The sequence below is a fragment of the Melanerpes formicivorus genome, unplaced genomic scaffold (assembly GCF_026170545.1).
Source record: "Melanerpes formicivorus ecotype bairdi unplaced genomic scaffold, bMelFor1.0.p_v2 SCAF_23, whole genome shotgun sequence".
NCBI classification, from domain to species: domain Eukaryota; kingdom Metazoa; phylum Chordata; class Aves; order Piciformes; family Picidae; genus Melanerpes; species Melanerpes formicivorus.
The window spans coordinates 11,822,216-11,839,887 of record NW_027142375.1 but is presented as its reverse complement, the minus strand read 5'-3'; positions in this window follow the sequence as shown (position 1 = coordinate 11,839,887).

Sequence of the window (17,672 nt, the reverse complement as noted above, 5' to 3'; positions counted from 1 at the left end):
AAGATTGGAACAAGTTTCTCTGGGAGGGGACATTCCTCAGCACTGAATCTGATCTCAGACCAGAGTCAGGACTTCTTGATCCTCTGCTATGGGAGCTTAAGAAATCCTTAATGGTGACTGTGTGCACGCACTTATGTTTCAAATATATTCTAATTTCTTCTCTCTTCCCATGACTTCTCCTGCATCTGCTATATCATATAAGATAGAGCAACGTATCTGAGGAAATGATGCTTGTCTTTTTAGTTAGCAGTGCTACAGATTTTTGAAAGGCTTTTCAAGTCTGAATTTTTAAACAAGAATTTTTAAACCTCATTTTTTAAAAACCTCAGTTGTATTATAATCACATGGGTGTTATTTTTTCCTGGTGATTTGCCTAGAATATGTTCTTAGCTTTTCCCTAAGTGATTACATTTTAGGATCCAACAATATGTAGGAGTAATTTAAATTATTATGTCTCTTGCCTCCTTAAATCTGGTAGTTTTGTACCACAGCTTGTTACTTAGATGCTGCTTCAGCTACTAATTAGAAACTGCAAATCAAAGCCTAATTATGCATCTCAGCTATGAAAACTGAGCAATACCAAAGTGTAGGTGGACTAAACTGTTTAATACTTGATGTAGCCTGTGGAATAAAAAAAATAGAACAGTGAAAGCATGTTTAAGGAATTGTGAAAGCAAGACTCAAATGTTAAACACTGGAAATCTTTATCCTGTTTAGGTATTGCTGTTCTGCACTTTTTTTTCTTTTTTAATGCTACCTTTTCCAGAGACTTCTTTTTAAAAGTACAGATTAACTCACTTGAGTCTATCACCTAAGAGCCACAAAGCAGCTACCAGCCCTGGCAGTGTATTCCACACTGAAGTTTTACCAGTGTAATTTCATATTGGTTAAAAGGGATTTGAGTTATTTTGTCCATGAGATTGGATTCAGTGCAAATCTTGGCATGTGTTGATTTAACCCAAGATGAAAATGACTTTAAAAAATATCTATGGAGCATGAACTGAACTATAGAAGACAAACTTATCACATCTTGTGTCCTGTGGAGATGGAAATCACACCTTTAATTAAACGAGAGCAGGTTTGACTGGAGAGAAAACCTTTAACTTCAGATGTAGTATGTGCTATCATGCAATCTGGCACAGAGAGATAATGTGCTGAACTCAGTGGCTCCAAGCAGAATGTGTAGAAATTTCACTGTTTCACTATCACACAGAATATAGGCATTAAGATTTTCACTGAGGTTGCATGACTAAACTCCATTTACGTTAAACATTTATACACAGATGATTTCCTAGGCAATGGGGGGAAAAAAGAAATTGCTGATACAGAATATTCTTCCTGAGTCTTTGTGCTTATTCTATTTTTTAGTTTTGTTTTCTTTTTATTTTCAAGTTAGCCTAAATTTAAATTGCTGAAGCCATTTCTACTGCTTGTTTTTCTAGTGTATTCTAAAGCAGGCAATCTGCAGGATTTAAAGCTGCTAACAGTAGTTGAATGCTACCCAGGCTTTCACAACTATGCAAAATCTTGTATAGTTTTGCTTGTTTCATGAACCTTTTTGCTAGTGGAGCCTATGGAGTAGCAAATTTTGTCTACTCTGAAATGTGGAAAGCCAGTTTTGAATTTGTATCACTTCTTCTGCATGCCCATAGTATGATTCCAAGATTCTCAGCTTTGACACATCAGTTTATCATGTTATCACTGAATCCAACACAGACAGCTCCAATTACAAATATGGCACTCTCCAATTAACTCCTTATTGTCATAGGCTGAGCCTGGGCTGGCCAATAAATGAGTGACAGATGCTCTCTATTAACCCTCTCTCCCTTCACATATGGAGAAAGAAAATGAAGAAGAGAGACTGATGGATTGGAAAAAAACCCTAAACCAGATTTAATAAAAGAGTAACAATAGAAAAAGAAAAATATAAGGAAATAATGAAATATATACAAATATATAAAATACCAGTATTGAACTCCTCTAATGATAGTCACACCATGCTGCAGGGCAAACACTGGTGAAGTCCCAGACTGAGCAGCGGATGGGAACCAGACTCAGGAACTGGATTCAGAAACTCAGGGCTTAGGATCAAAGGCATTAAAATGGAGTTCTCCTCTGATGCCAGCCATTGAAGAGGAGATTTCACCCTTGCGGTCCCTCATCTTTGTACTGAATATGAGATATATGGGATGGAATACCTCATTGGCCAGTTTTGGGTCACCTGTCATGTCCACTTCTCCCTGCTTTTTTACTTACTTAGGACATTTCCACTTTTGGAACTCAGAATTTAGCAGTGATCTTGTTTTCTTAAGAGCAAGTATAAATGAGAGCCTTTCTGCAAACCAATCCTTGGTAGGAGCTATCAACATCAAGTGCTATCACTTCTAGAAGATGACACTGTCTGCAAAACTGTGTTGTTAACTTCAGAATGCGCAGTTACTTAGAAGAGATTGATCTGAAAAGTAAAATCACAGAACAGAGAATTGCTTATGGTTTACCTCCAACCAGGACACTTATAAAATGCTTTCCATCTGATAAATAATCCTATGTAAACAAGACAGAAATCTCTTTGTGAATCAAAAGGAAAAGTTAAAACACACACAAAAAAAAATCTTCATGCTATATTAATGGCAAAATTTGAACCATTTATCATTTGCACAGCATATTTCTCCTTCTGCTGTGCATCCAGAGTAGTCTATGAACTGAAGGTTAGGAGACTGTTCTTAATAGGAAAGATAGACTCAAGCTCTCCTTATTAAGTTATATTCTCTAGCTATATGGAAATCATTTCAATTTATACAATATTGTATTGTGTTAACTATACACCTTTTCTTTGGCAAATTTTAAGTAGCTCCAAGCTGAATGTAAGGACGCATTTGGTACCCAATGAATGAAGCTGGAATGAAGCTGTAGGTGGGGAGATTCAGACTGGATGTGAGGAGGAAGTTCTTTACCATGAGAGTGGTGAAGCACTGGAATGGGTTGTCTAGGGAGGTGGTTGAGGCCCCCTCCCTGGAGGTGTTTAAGCCCAGGCTGGATGAGACTCTGGCCAGCCTGCTCTAGTGTGGGGTGTCCCTGCCCATGGCAGGGGTGTTGGAACTAGATGATCCTTGTGGTCCCTTCCAACCCTGACTGATATTAAGATGCACCTGAAAGCCTCTCTGTTGGCATTAAATAGAGAGCCAAGAGCTCAGTTCTGACTTTCAGGCAAGGAACTAGCCAGCAACAGTATTGCCCAACTTTTATGCTATTAGAATGAACCCAGAAAGATTTGGTTTCTCTCTAGGAGATCATGAGTAATTTTTAGCTGACTTCTATAAATGCCCTATGTTTGTTGACTTAGAGCAGGCACAGGAAGTAAAATGTAGTTTGCAAAACAGTCAGCCACTTCACTGAAATTCAACTAAAATGTGCATGTATCTTGTATAATCAATGTCAAGCACTCATCAAATCTAAAATATTACTTTGTTGTCCCAAGAAAAATAGCTTTGTGACTGTGGCATGGAATGCCAACGTGTACTGTGAAAGACATTTATCAAATCATTGACAAATTTCAGTGTCTCTGTTGACAAATGCAGTTCATTCCCATGTGTTTTTTTAAGCATGTTATGGGGATCTGTTTTTTTCAGTGTACAGTTGAAAACCAAATGCTGTTTTAACTTTGCACCTTTTTCATTTCTTAATAAGACTGTTGAAAGCTGTGCATGTTGAAAGGATCAGCAGTCAGAAAGCAAATAAAAAGGGAATATGTAGAGACCATACAATAGAAAGGAAGACAATGGCATCTGATCTGTTTTCTGCCACAGTAACTTTCAAAATACATGGCTGTTCTTCAACCTGTCTATTAATTATCCAGCGAAATCATTCATTTAATGGGAAAAAATACACTGAGAAGTATAAGGAGGCCAAGGGCTCAGGTCCAGCCAACATGGATTCAGGAAGGGCAGATCCTGCCTCTCCAACCTGATCTCTTTCTATGATCAGGTGACCCGCCTGGTGGATGTGGGGAGGCCTGTGGATGTGGTCTACCTAGACTTCAGCAAGGCCTTTGACACCGTCCCCCACAGCAAACTGCTGACTAAGCTGTCAGCCCATGGATTGGACCATTACACTCTGTGCTGGGTTAGGAACTGGCTGGAGGGCCGGGCCCAGAGAGTGGTCGTGAACGGTGCCACATCTAGCTGGAGGCCAGTCACCAGTGGTGTCCCCCAGGGATCAGTGCTGGGCCCTGTCCTCTTCAACATATTCGTTGATGATCTGGATGAAGGGGTAGAGTCAGTCATCAGCAAGTTTGCAGATGACACAAAGTTAGGGGCAGATGTTAGTCAGTTAGAGGGTAGAAAGGCTCTGCAGAGGGACCTCGACCGACTGGACAGATGGGCAGAGTCCAATGGGATGGCTTTCAACAAGTCCAAGTGCCGAGTGCTGCACTTTGGCTACGGCAATCCCATGCAGAGCTACAGGCTGGGGTCGGAGTGGCTGGAGAGCTCCCAGACAGAGAGGGACCTGGGTGTGCTGATCGACAGCCACCTGAATATGAGCCAGCAGTGTGCCCAGGTGGCCAGGAGGGCCAATAGCATACTGGCCTGCATTAGGAATAGTGTGGCCAGCAGGAGCAGGGAGGTCATAGTGCCCCTGTACTCTGCTCTGGTTATGCCGCACCTTGAGTATTGTGTCCAGTTCTGGGCTCCTCAGTTTAAGAAGGACATTGAAACACTTGAACGTGTCCAGAGAAGGGCAAAAAGGCTGGTGAGAGGCCTTGAACACAAGCCCTATGAGGAGAGGCTGAGGGAGCTGGGATTGTTTAGCCTGGAGAAGAGGAGGCTCAGGGGTGACCTCATTGCCCTCTACAACTACCTGAAAGGTGGCTGTAGCCAGGAGGGGGTTGGCCTCTTCTCCCAGGCAATCAGCACCAGAACAAGGGGACACAGTCTCAAGCTGCGCCAGGGGAGGTTCAGACTCGAGGTGAGGAGGAAATTCTTCACCGAGCGAGTCATTCGGCATTGGAACCGGTTGCCCAGGGAGGTGGTGGAGTCACCATCCCTGGAGGCGTTCAAGGGGAGATTGGACGTGGCACTTGGTGCCATGGTCTAGTGATGGGGTCTGTGTTGATAGGTTGGACTCGATGATCCTCGAGGTCCTTTCCAACCTAAGTGATACTGTGATACTGTGAAATTCTATTTTGTTCCCACTGCTAGTAAAACAATGGGGGTTTTTGCCTTCACAGATGACTTTTTCATCTCTAGTGATGAACGTGATCCAAAGAAATGTCTGTACCTAGTGCTAATTAACTGACTTTACATTGATAGAGATTTTACACTTAAACTAAATAATATTTGCTGGTTTGATAGCCTCTTGCCTTCTGCTTTGGTAACATATAGTGAATATATTCATTTGCATTTACTTTTATTCTCAGACCACTACTAAAATTAACAGAGAGCTAACTCTGGTTTAGCACCAAATCACTTACTCTTTGCTCCCTTTCCTTCTCACACTAAAACAGATCTTCTGCTTGATGTGTGGAGAGATAAAAATTGGTGCTGCTAACTGAACACTAACTAAAACAGTGTATCTTGGCTATAGAGAGATTATTTTCACACCAGTGTTGGCTTTTCCTAAATTGCTTTTCAAATATGTAGTCATGAATTGTGCTTTGAATGCCCCTTCTATTTCTGTTTCTCAGTCAAGAAAGTGTTGCCTGTCTTTAATAGTAACTGAATTTGGTGGAGTTCCAATTCATGTTTGATGGGTTCTTGTAGTCAAAGTTTCAGTCGTTTTCTTCCAAGCTTATTGGTTCCAGTGAGACCAGAAATTTCTTTTCTGAATTCATTATTTTGTCTGTGCCAGCCATAGAAAATGCCATTTGAATCTTTTTGTCTGCTGTTATCAAAACACCATCGTGATATCACTTGAAAAATAGTACTAATCTAAGGCCTTTTGGGCATCAAGTAAGTTCAGGGGCAGCCACAGTCTGTGGCTTACTTTTACCTTTGTGATCCTCAGGCAGCTCTATCTCCACAGGATGTTGTTTGTGCTAGTTGTGTTTGTGCTAGAAACACTGAACAAATGTTCCTGTTCTTCACCACTCTGCCAAAGGGCACAGAAGTCTCTTGTCCAACACAAACCCTTCTGCACGGCCAGCCACCTATCACCACACTTCCCCTGTACCTGACTGAATGGATTGACCCTAACAGGGACTCAAAGTGTCACAGATACACAGCAGCATGGATGTGAGGCTGGTATCATTCAGTACTGGAATCACATTTCCTCTCTTTGATCTGATGTGGTCTCCTGTTCAGTGTAAAATTGCAACATATACTTCTGTCACCAACCTGTGAATGTGCAGACATCAGCTTAGATAAAGCTCATCAGTATTGTAAAATCTCTTCCTCCCTTCTCTAGTTACAGTAGACTGTACCAGCCATCTGTCAATTAGATTTAAAACCTGGAGATCATGTTAGGCTAAGACCACTGCTAGCTTGTACCTTAAATCTTCCTGATCCAATTTGTATAATCTCACTAGGATATGATTTATTTCTTCCCAAAGTGAAATATTTCTTGATTCTATTTCTATTATACCTTTCTGAGATCCAATTAGTCTGGGTTCTACCACCTGAGAACTCTGAGACACTCAGCTGCTCCTGTGTGATTTGCTCTAGGTGACCCTGCTCTACTGGGGGAGTGGAGTAGATGATCAGAGTTTCTTTACAATCCCTTCCATTCTGTGAATTCTAAGGTGTGGATTTCAGGCAGATAAGGGTGCTCGTGCTCCTGTGTTTCACATTTTCTGCATGGTAGTTTTTGACATCTTGCTTTCTGCTTAGCCAGAACATTTACTTGGGTTTCTACTGTGAGTTAATGGACCTCCTTGGCAGTAGATTCAGCCATCAGGCTCTGTATTATGGAAGAAATATTTGCTCTAGGTTCAAGGCGTTATGCAGTGTAATATCTGTACTAAGGTCAAAAGTGCACAGCTGAACATTCCTCTGAAGTTTATCTTGCAGGTACTCTGTGTCTTTGGTTTTAATCTGATTTTTGGGTGTGGTTTATAGCTAGTTTCATACCTTAGAATTCACGGGCCAGAGTCGTACTCATACGGAAACAATCTGCAAGTGATGTTAGATAGAATTCATCTATACTACTTGTTAGTTTTGCTTGATTTAGATCCGAATGAAGACTGATCATATTCTTTCTGCACCAATGAGTGGATTAGCTGCCTGATCTACCAATTAAAGGCCAGTGGTTTCTGAAGACACTTTGTTACAGCTGCATTTGATACATTATTTATTTGACTTGAGTCTGTTCCAAGCTCTCCTAGTTTGTGGCTTAGGCTTTAGTATTAAAAGCAAAATAAATCTGTTACCTATCTCTGCCATGAATACATTATATAAGTGTGAAATGAACTTTTCCCCTTGAGTTTGCTGATGTGAGAGGGTAGGATAGGAAATTCTCACAGCTGGCAGACAAAGAATTACTGTAGTTGTAAAGTGGTTGGAAACACAAATGTTGATTATTTCAATGAAAGAGTTTAATGAGAGTTCCTAAAGAACAGGATATTACTGACATCACTGATTGGCAAAATGAGCAAAGTAATACAGCGCTTACCATTGCAATAGTTCTCTCTTAATGATGCCATTATTAGAATTTGGCTGGCATCCTGAAATGTGTACAATAGCTGGGCAATAGGATAATGATTTGGAAATTGCAGATGTAAGTCGATGATGTGAAAGCCAAAGGTTTACTGAAAAGAAGTCCTGATCAAGCATTTTCAGTGTCTCTCAAATTCATGGCTCTATAATGGACTGACTCTTCCACATTCCTGCAACATACAGCATTAGAAAAAAATTCACTACATTTTCTTATTCCACTTTCTCACAGGCATACTCTCATTCCTCCCTAGCTTTGCCTCATGCTATATTAGAAAAATTCTCCTCATACCCATGCTATCCCTATAATGAAGATTTAATGGGTTATCTGAGAAGTTTCTCGGTTAGATCTTGCACTGATTCTCCATTAAGTGAAGGATACAATGGACAGTGACTTTCCCAGGCTTTCCTAGATTCTTTACTTGCTCCAATACATTCCATTCTACTTTGATAGAAAAACTAGTAGTGGAAAGACACAGGTGATACACCTATAAAACCAAGCACTTTTTGTGCACCTGACAAATAATCGTCAGTTGCTCCCTATAGTCAGATTTCATCCCTTCTGCGGTGTTTAAGCAGTTTAAAATTGCCATAGAATCTGGTTCATATAATGTGAACTAAATAGTCCTGACTTCAAGTGTTGATCAGGAATTTATAGAGTGAATGTTTTCACACTGTAAAATAAAGCCACAACTGATTTCAGTTGTGTGAGTTGGTGGATTTTTTTTGACCAGGATGGATTGATGTCTTCTTGACAAAACGTTTAAAAACAATTTATCATAGTATGTTAAGAAATAGGTCAAAATGAAGCCCAAACTTTCCAGGCCAATTCTGATCAGACTAAGACATTATTTATTTATTAAGCAGTTTATGAGCTTTTAAACTGTCCAAATTTGGATAGCCAAATGCAACCTTAAGCACTTTTATTTAAAGTGATTTTAAAAATACTTACAGAGTGGATACAGAGGAGAGAATTAAAATGGAGATATTGAGATGAATGACATGGAGTGAAAGAATTCAGATGGGATAACTGTTCTATAGTTGAAGTTTAGGAATTCTTTCTCCTCCCCAGTAGATATCTGGATTGGTATGCTGGTATTTGAAGCAACTGCCATTGACAGAACAATTTATAGGAGAGATTGAAATTTGAATACTCTTTTAAGAAAAGAATAAACAAACCACACTTCAAATGGAATAACATTTGATATTCTCATGCATACTAGGACTAATATTAGTCCTAGCAACTAGGAAAGGAGAAGTGTTTTGCAAAACTTCTTATGGCATGTATCTCAGAATACTTTGGATCGTGCTTTACATTGAATAGATCCCAGTGATTCTTCAAATTAAATTTCCTTCTAATAATAAATTGCAGTGAATTCCACCCCAACCTCCCATTGCTGGATGTACAGTAATAGCAGAGAACAAATCTCTTTTGGCTTTATGTGCAGCTACTTTCCACTCCAAACTCCTCCACATGTTTTCGGTTGCTGAGATTATCCAGACTGATTACATTCTGACTTTGCTCTTTTTGAGCCTGCAGCCTCTATTTCAGACATTTTAGACAAGCTGATTCCTTCATTCATTTGCCTTCATGTAGCATTTTCCTGGTTGTGGCACGTCAGCAAGTTGATGCTTTTGCTTCTCTTTAACCTCTTCCCAATTATATGGTGTTACCTGTAGGTAGTTCCTGGCAAATCAGTGAAATATTATCAGGCGGCTTTCTGCCTATTTGTAAACCAATTGTGTAATAATTAACCATCTGTTAGCACTGTAGAGTAACAGCAAAATGTGTTTAATAATAAGAAATTTTTCAAATTTTATGTAAATAAACTCATTTCTGCTCTCCAAAACAGGTACACAGTTCTTGCTGAGAGAAAGACGTATGTAAAAGACAGAATTTGGGCCAAAGTTTATTTAACCTCTGAACATACCTGAAATAAGGACTAGAAGTCTTCATGACTTATTTCTTTCTCCAGAAGAAGTGGGTAGAATTTGTGCATTCTAGTAGTCTCAGAGCAGCCAAATATGTTATGTCCCAGTGGAAATGCAGAAGTCTGTAGGATTGTCAGCAGCCAGATTGCTTGCTATGCTATATTGACACCGGCTATGCTGGTATTTGCATCCACTCAGGAGGAGCTTACTTAGATTTCTCTTTGTCTGTCAGCTGACTGAGAAGTCTAATCAATAACACTACTCTCCCCTATAAAGTGAGCATAATATTGGAAGCTATTAGGGTAAGAAACAAGCCCACAAAACTTCAAAGACTTGTTTAGCTGTTTGGTGACAGTACAGTGCTTTGCCATGAATGAGGCCAAACAGCTTTAGGAGAACAAGCCTCAAGGGTTTTACTAAGACACAGCTGAGCTACTGTATGCATTACAGTAGCAACATCTGGAAATGCAAAAAGAAAGTGGAAACATGCCTTTAGCCTAATAAACTAAATAAAGCCTGTAGTAATGTTTAATGTTTCTTTAAGAAAGAGGTGTGGCTATTGGTTTGATGAATTAGCTATTGGTTTGATTTTGTAACCAGAAAAATATCTTGAGTGATCATTATAATTAATAGTTAAATGCTTGCATATATAACAAAGCCCTTGCCACATCGAGGCTGATTTTTTGTGTGACTTCCATTATTGCTGCTTATACTCTGAACTCTACCTATCTTTTCAGTATTACCTCAGAAAGCCTTGATAGTATCTAAGTACTTCACAGACATGTAAACTCTGTGCAGCTATGTTACTGAGGACAGTCATTTTCACTCCTCTAAGCCTTGACGATAATTTCAAATACCTGCTCAGGGCAATTTTTAACTTAAACATTTATGGCACTGCAATAGAAAACAGGCAAACAACTCAGTGCTGCACTTACAGAAACATAGAACCATTTAGGCTGGAATAGACCTTCAAGATAGTCATGTCCAACCATTATGATCATCAATTCCTGTCAGATATAAATTCTCGTTAGATCTTCAGATGATTCAGTCTTAACTGTTCTTGCCTGGGTTCTGAGGTCTATTTCTACATGGTTCTCTGCTGAAGAGATATGCACTGCAGCTCTGACTTAACAGTATTTCTGTGAATGATTGTTGTGTGGTACAGTGAGATTTTTTTCCAAATGAATAAAGCTATTTGTTATGTTTCTAACAAGAGGGTTTATGTGAAGGATGAGTGGTTGTTCCTAAGCTGTAGCTTAAATAAGTCTTTATGATACTTTCCTTGCTCAGAATCATATCTCAGTGACTGAATGGGGAAAATAAAATATAAGGTGACTGTCATTTGATATATTGAAGAATTGCTCATTTAAAGCAGTCTCTGAAGAAATCTTGTTACACAGCAAGTTTGTGGTTTAGATTTTTGTTCAATGAGATCTTAAGATTTGAGTGGATGTACTGTAGTACATTCACTTGAAGGAATGTCATTATGAGGCCATACTTTAAAAGAATATAATAATCTTAGAACTCATTTGTTTTGTTTTGTTTTTACTTTCTAGAAGTTTTACATCCTGGGCTGTACCTGGAGATAGACATACCATTTTTAATAGTGATGATGCTAGATTATGCTGCCTTAGAGTGCAATCACAGCAGGGACAACAGCTGTTACGATTTATAAATGTTATTTTCTCTTTTAGCTTGTAAACTAAGAAAATCAGAAAATAGATCTGTTTCTGTGAGCTGTCATTCCAAACCTGAGACTCAGTTGTCCCAAGGCTTCCCACAATGCTTCCAACATCTTCGTGGCTGGAAATGATTTATGTGTGAGGTGAATTGATTCCACGAATGTAGAAAAGGGCAAAGAGTTTAATCATAATTTAATACATACAGCTTTCCAGTTACTTTCTCCTTGATTCAAATTTTCCACTGCTGTCAGCCAGCTGATATCTGGTATAGAACATGCATCATTATGATCTCTCTTCCTTGTGGGATTCCCTTAATGATCAGCCCATGGAGCTCTGCTTCTGCATGTTTGTAACCTCACCTTTCCTTTAATTTCATTAAGGGATTAATTTAGAATCCAAACTGTCCCATCATTTAATACCATGCATTTTTGGATTTACAGGCTTTACAAGCACTATGGCACCTAAGCAGTTTTAAAGTAAATAAGATTAACTTAGGTAACTCTACTTGGCCATAAATATTTACAAGCTTTGATACATGTTTGAAAATTAGGAAGTGACTCTTGTGTGAAATAGGGCTGAAGGAGAGGGAGGAAAGAAACACTATATCTCAAGCGAAGTTTTTCAGGGATTTTGTGTCAGGGTTCAGTGAGGGTCAGTGGCTTGCTGTGGAAGGGGTGTCAGGGAGGGGCACAGCTTTGCAGTTAGGGAATACCCCACTGGCAGCCCCAGCCATCTGGCAGCTCTCTGGGAATAAGGACAGGTCAAGGCTGGGATAGGACAGCATCCCACAGGTCTGGTGAGGGAAACTAGGGACAGACAACAGCCTCAGGATGGGTAGGCAGGGCAACAGACAAGGTTGGGCTGAGGCCACACCAGGCCACCCACCTGCAAGATGGGCCAGGATCCAGCTCAACAGGACCCTCAGCAGTCCCAGTTTTAGCTGCAACGTGGTGCACAAGCTAGGATCCCAGAGAGTCTTCATTTGAGAGCAGCCCCTATGGGCCAAGGATGAAGCTGTGTCTGTGGTCTCCCTATGGTGTGTCTAGGAGCATCTCCCAAGGGCCACAGCAGGATGGGACACCCTTGGCTGTCCCAGGTGAGAGCTGCCCCTGACCTGCAGCTGAGTTCCAGGATGAGAGTTGCCCTCCAACAGCTCCCTGGTCCATTCCTCTTCTTCACCATGTCTATCATATCTCATGAATCCAGAGGTTGTAAATTACTTGTGAAGTGTGTAGTCTTAAGAACAAAAAATGTATTGTAGAATTTTCAGAGTCAGTGGAGTCAGGATGTATCATTCATGGCTCTTTCTGCTGAGGAGAGATAACATTGTGGTGTCACTGAGACCTGGCTCTGGAGGCACCATATCTACAGACTGACATTTGAATCGAATAGAAATCATGGAAGATGATCTATCTAACTTCTATTATTATGGAATAAATTGTCCTGAGCACTGTTGTTTAAATTTTGGACATTATCCAGTACAATGTAGGCTTCATTAAGACAGTAATTAATGAGATATACCCCTTGCCAGTTTGTCATTAATAGTAAATATTCTGTAATTTCAACAACTTGGTTCTTCTTTTACCTCAGTTTATTATATGCATTATTTATTTACCTCTTAAGAATTTTTTAAGGTGTTGTTTTCTTGAGTAAGAGCATCTGAGATGCTCCAGATGTAAAATCTTGAGCTCAGATTACAATTTGAAATTTTTTAATATTTCAACTTTGCTTGTCACAATTTAATACACATTTTATAAATTAGCTTAATAACGCTGATATTATCCTGTATACTTTTTGCCATGAAAGTTAATTTGTAGAACTAGGAGAAGATTGAATGTTTTCTGTCAGGACCTAATTAATATCTTTATTTTCATCAGCAATGTGTGACTTTTTCTTCCTGAGGGCCAATTATGTAATTTCAAAAAGGTCAAGGGGCCACAAATCAATATTCAAACTGTTTTTCCAGGCTCACTTAGATTGAGTAAGTTTTTGATCTTTCTTTCCTTCAGGCTGCCCTAGTTCAGAGGGAAGTGCAAAATGCCTGTCACTATGAAGATCAGCCCTCTCATAAGGCAACAGTCCCCAGGGAAACAGTGGAGGTTGTTAAGGTCCTGCAGACGAAAGAGAGCTGTGACTCTGCTTACTTTTGCAGCTTCAGTAAACTCCTCATTTAAAGAAACATCTGGGAGAAAGCTGTAAACAAGGATAGTTGCATGTAGTTATCAATTCTATTAGAATTCACAGCTCTAAAATGATCTAGTTAGGCTAGACATTAGGAAAATATTTTTAACTGAAAGTTTCATAGTTTCATAGTATCATTCAGGGTTGGAAGGGACCACACGGATCATCTAGTTCCAACCCCCCTGCCATGGGCAGGGACACCCCACACTAGATCAGGCTGGCCACAGCCTCATCCAGCCTGCTCTTAAACACCCCCAGGGACGGGGCCTCGACCACCTCCCTGGACAACCCATTCCAGGGTCTCACCACTCTCATGGTGAAGAACCTCCTCCTCACAACCAGCCTGAATCTCCCCACTTCCAGCTTCATTCCATTCCCCCTAGTCCTATCACTACCTGACATCCTGAGAAGTCCTTCCCCAGCCTTCCTGTAGGCCCCCTTCAGATACTGGAAGGCCACAATTAGGTCACCATGGAGCCTTCTCTTCTGCAGACTGAACAGCCCCAACTCCTTCAGTCTGTCCTCATAGGAGAGGTGCTCCAGCCCTCTGATCATCCTTGTGGCTCTTCTCTGGACACGTTCCAGCACGTCCATATCCCTCTTGTAATAGGGGCTCCAGAACTGGACACAGTACTCCAGGTGGGGTCTCACCAGGGCTGAGTAGAGGGGAAGAATCACCTCCCTTGCCCTGCTGGCCACACTTCTGATGCAGCCCAGGATCTGATTGGCTTTGCGGACTGCAAATGCACATTGAGAGCTCATGTTGAGCTTTTTGTCCACCAGCACCCCCAAGTCTCTCTCCTCAGGGCTGCTTTCCAGCCAGTCATTGCCCAGCCTGTATTTGTGCCTGGGATTGCCTCAACCCAGATGCAGGACCCTGCACTTGGTCTTGTTGAACCTCATGAGGTTGGCTTGTGCCCACCTCTCCAGCCTGTCAAGGTCCCGCTGGATGGCCTCCCTTCCCTCCAGCGTGTCTGCTGCACCACACAGCTTGGTGTCATCAGCAAACTTGCTGAGGGTGCACTCAATGCCACTGTCCATGTCACCCACAAAGATGTTGAACAAGACAGGTCCCAGGACTGATCCCTGAGGGACTCCGCTTGTCACTGGCCTCCACTGGGACATGGAGCCATGGACAGCCACTCTTTGGGTGCGGCCATCAAGCCAGTTCCTTATCCATCTAGTGGTCCACCCATCAAACCCATGTGTCACCAGTTTGGAGACCAGGATGTGGTGCGGGACAGTGTCGAAGGCTTTGCTCAGGTCCAGGTAAATGACATCAGTTGCTCGCCCCTCATCTATTCATTTTGTCACCTGCTCATAGAAGGCCACCAGGTTGGTCAGGCAGGATTTGCCCTTGGCAAAGCCATGCTGACTGCTCCCAATCACCTCTTCACTATTCTTTTGAGCGAGTAGTGACTCCAGGAGGATCTGCTCCATGATCTTTCCAGGCACAGAGGTGAGACTGACTGGCCTGTAGTTCCCTGGTTCCTCCTTCTTACCCTTTTTGAAGATCGGGCAATGTTTCCCCTTTTCCAGTCTGTGGGGACTTCACCAGATGCCATGACTTTTGAAATATAATAGAGAGCGGTTTAGCAACCTCATCTGCCAGTTCTCTCAGTACCCGTGGGTGTATCCTGTCGGGTCCCATGGACTTGAACACTTTCAGGTTCTTCAGATGATCACGAACCTGATCTGCACTTACAATGGGCAGTTCTTCCTCCCCGTCCCTGGCTTTGACTTCCATAACATCAGGAGTGTGGCTAGAGGCCCTTGCAGTGAAGACTGAGGTAAAGAAGTTATTAAGTACCTCAGCCTTTTCCTCATCACTTATGACCATGTCACCATTTTCCTTTCTGAGGGAAAAAAAAGTGTAATCAGGCATTGAAACAGGCTGCCCGGGGAGGGTGGCTGAGTCAGCAGCCCCAGATGTGTTTAAAGGTTGTTTGGATGTGGTGCTTAGTGATATGGTTTAGTGGTCACCTTGGTCGAGCAGGGTTAATGGCTGGATGTGATGATCTCAAGGATTTTTTTCCAACCTGAATGATTCTATGATCAGCTTTTTACTTCAGTGGTTACTATATACTAAGGTGTGTATATACAGATCAATTATTCTGACTTTTACTGTGAAACTAAGGTCAGAGCTTTGTTATTGATGACGCAGAATTGACTGGCACATGTGTTTTAAGTCCAGTGCATCTGTTTCTTAGCCTTTCTGTATGTGTGTGTTGGATCCACCTGGCAGAGTGTAGGACTATGGCCATGGGGAACACAGACCTGGACAAGGATACCCTTGAGGAACTGCAGCCTATGGGCAAAGCATGCCAGCTGTGGGACTGCAATTCATGTGAGATCCACATTAAAGATGAGATCAAACTTTTTAGGAGGTCCTGTTGTGATAAGACAAGGAGTAATGCTTTCAAACTAAAAGACAGGAGATTTACACTAGACAAAAGGAAGAATTTTTTGGCAGTGATGGTGGTGAAACATTGTCTCAGGTTGCCCAGGTAGATGCCCCATCCTTGAAAACATTCAAGGTTGGGTTAGATGAGCAACCTCATTTGGTTAAAGACGTCCCTGGTCATTGCAGGGGTGTGGGATTAAATGAAGTCCAACTCAAAGCATTCTGTGATTCTATAATTTTTGGTTTTTTTCCCCCCTGTGCCTGAATCAGTAATCAGAAGTTGGTGGTAACTGGCAATGAATTATGTAAAAAAAATCCCCTAGTGAAAACTATTTTGCCCATAATTGGTATTCAGACTAAGTGCACATACCAGCTGTTTTATAGTCTGGAAGATTTACCTAAATCCAATTTGATAATCAAACTCTTGCTGATGATAATTGTGTACCAGAAGCAAAAGTTCAGGAGATGGAATATTTTGTAGATGTGCAAATAATGGTTTTATTTGGGATTTCAGTCTTAAGCACAATAATGCCACACTGATTTTATGATTTTTCATGAAGGAAATACAATATAAAGTAACTTACAAACCAGAAACTGACACAGCTGTAATTTGTGACATTATGCAAATTGTCTTTCCCTGTAACCATCTGGTCAGAATTTAATCCAATAACAACTTAAAAGATCATGTAAAACAGCCATAACTACACAGAAGTGTAATGGACATAGAGTGAAATCACCTCTACAGAATGTATAAACCTTTGGTCTCCTGTGAGAAACTTTACAACAGATCAAATCAGTGGTGGTGTGTGCATACATCCTTACCTACCATCCAGTCTGGAATATTCCAGTAAACTAATAAAAATATTTATCTTGTTTAAGTAGTTGCAGCAGCAAAGGCTAGTACCTGGGTTAATGCTAAAAGGCTACATCTTGGCAAACAAAACTAAAACCTTTTGAAATGAATACATTTTATGGCTCCTTAAAATCTGATGCTACAAAGATACCATTTTTAACTTTTCTGTCCATTTTTGTCTCTTCCTTAGGACTCTGACAGCACTTTATGCATGTAAAAGACTTCATGCTTTACTGAGCAGAAGCCAGCAATCTCTCCTTGCTCTACCTCTGCTTCTGCTTTTGATGTGTTTTATTTTGCTATGGAAACTCGTGCAGAATTGTTGTCAGTTGAACAGAATTTTTATAACATGAAGTAAGTCGTTTTTTTTTTAATATCCATCATAATCCATTATGTCTAGAATCCTGCATGTTATCTGTCTTTGTGTATCCATTGGATATATGGGGCCAGACTTCAAAGTACCACCACCTATGTCTATATGCAAAATATATTTAAGGGCCTTATTCATGTTTCACTTCAGAGGATTAGAGTTAAGCTGCTGATTTAATCACATACCACCTTGCTTAAAGATAAATGGTAACCAGGAGTAAATGTGTGTAAGAAACCATGGAAGTGACGCTATTTCACAGAACTAAGACCTCTGAACAAAGAATTGGAAATAGAAAGGAAACTTTGTGTGTGATTGTAACTATAATTCCTTATTAAAAGATGCATAGCTATGGAGAAAAGAACCCTTTTGTTCATGGTTCATAAAGCCCTTTGCATCAAAAAGGCTCATGTCCTAGTCATAAAGTCAGTGTGGATTTCAGGTACTTACAGAAACCATGTAAACATGGGACGTGCAGTGTCAGGCCCTTCTTAGGAATACATACAGCACGTTTTGTCTGATTTGCCTGACTAATGGTTTGCTAATCAGTGAAAGCCAGACAAAATAAATTGAGACAACTAGTCAAGACAAAGGATAGGTTTACACC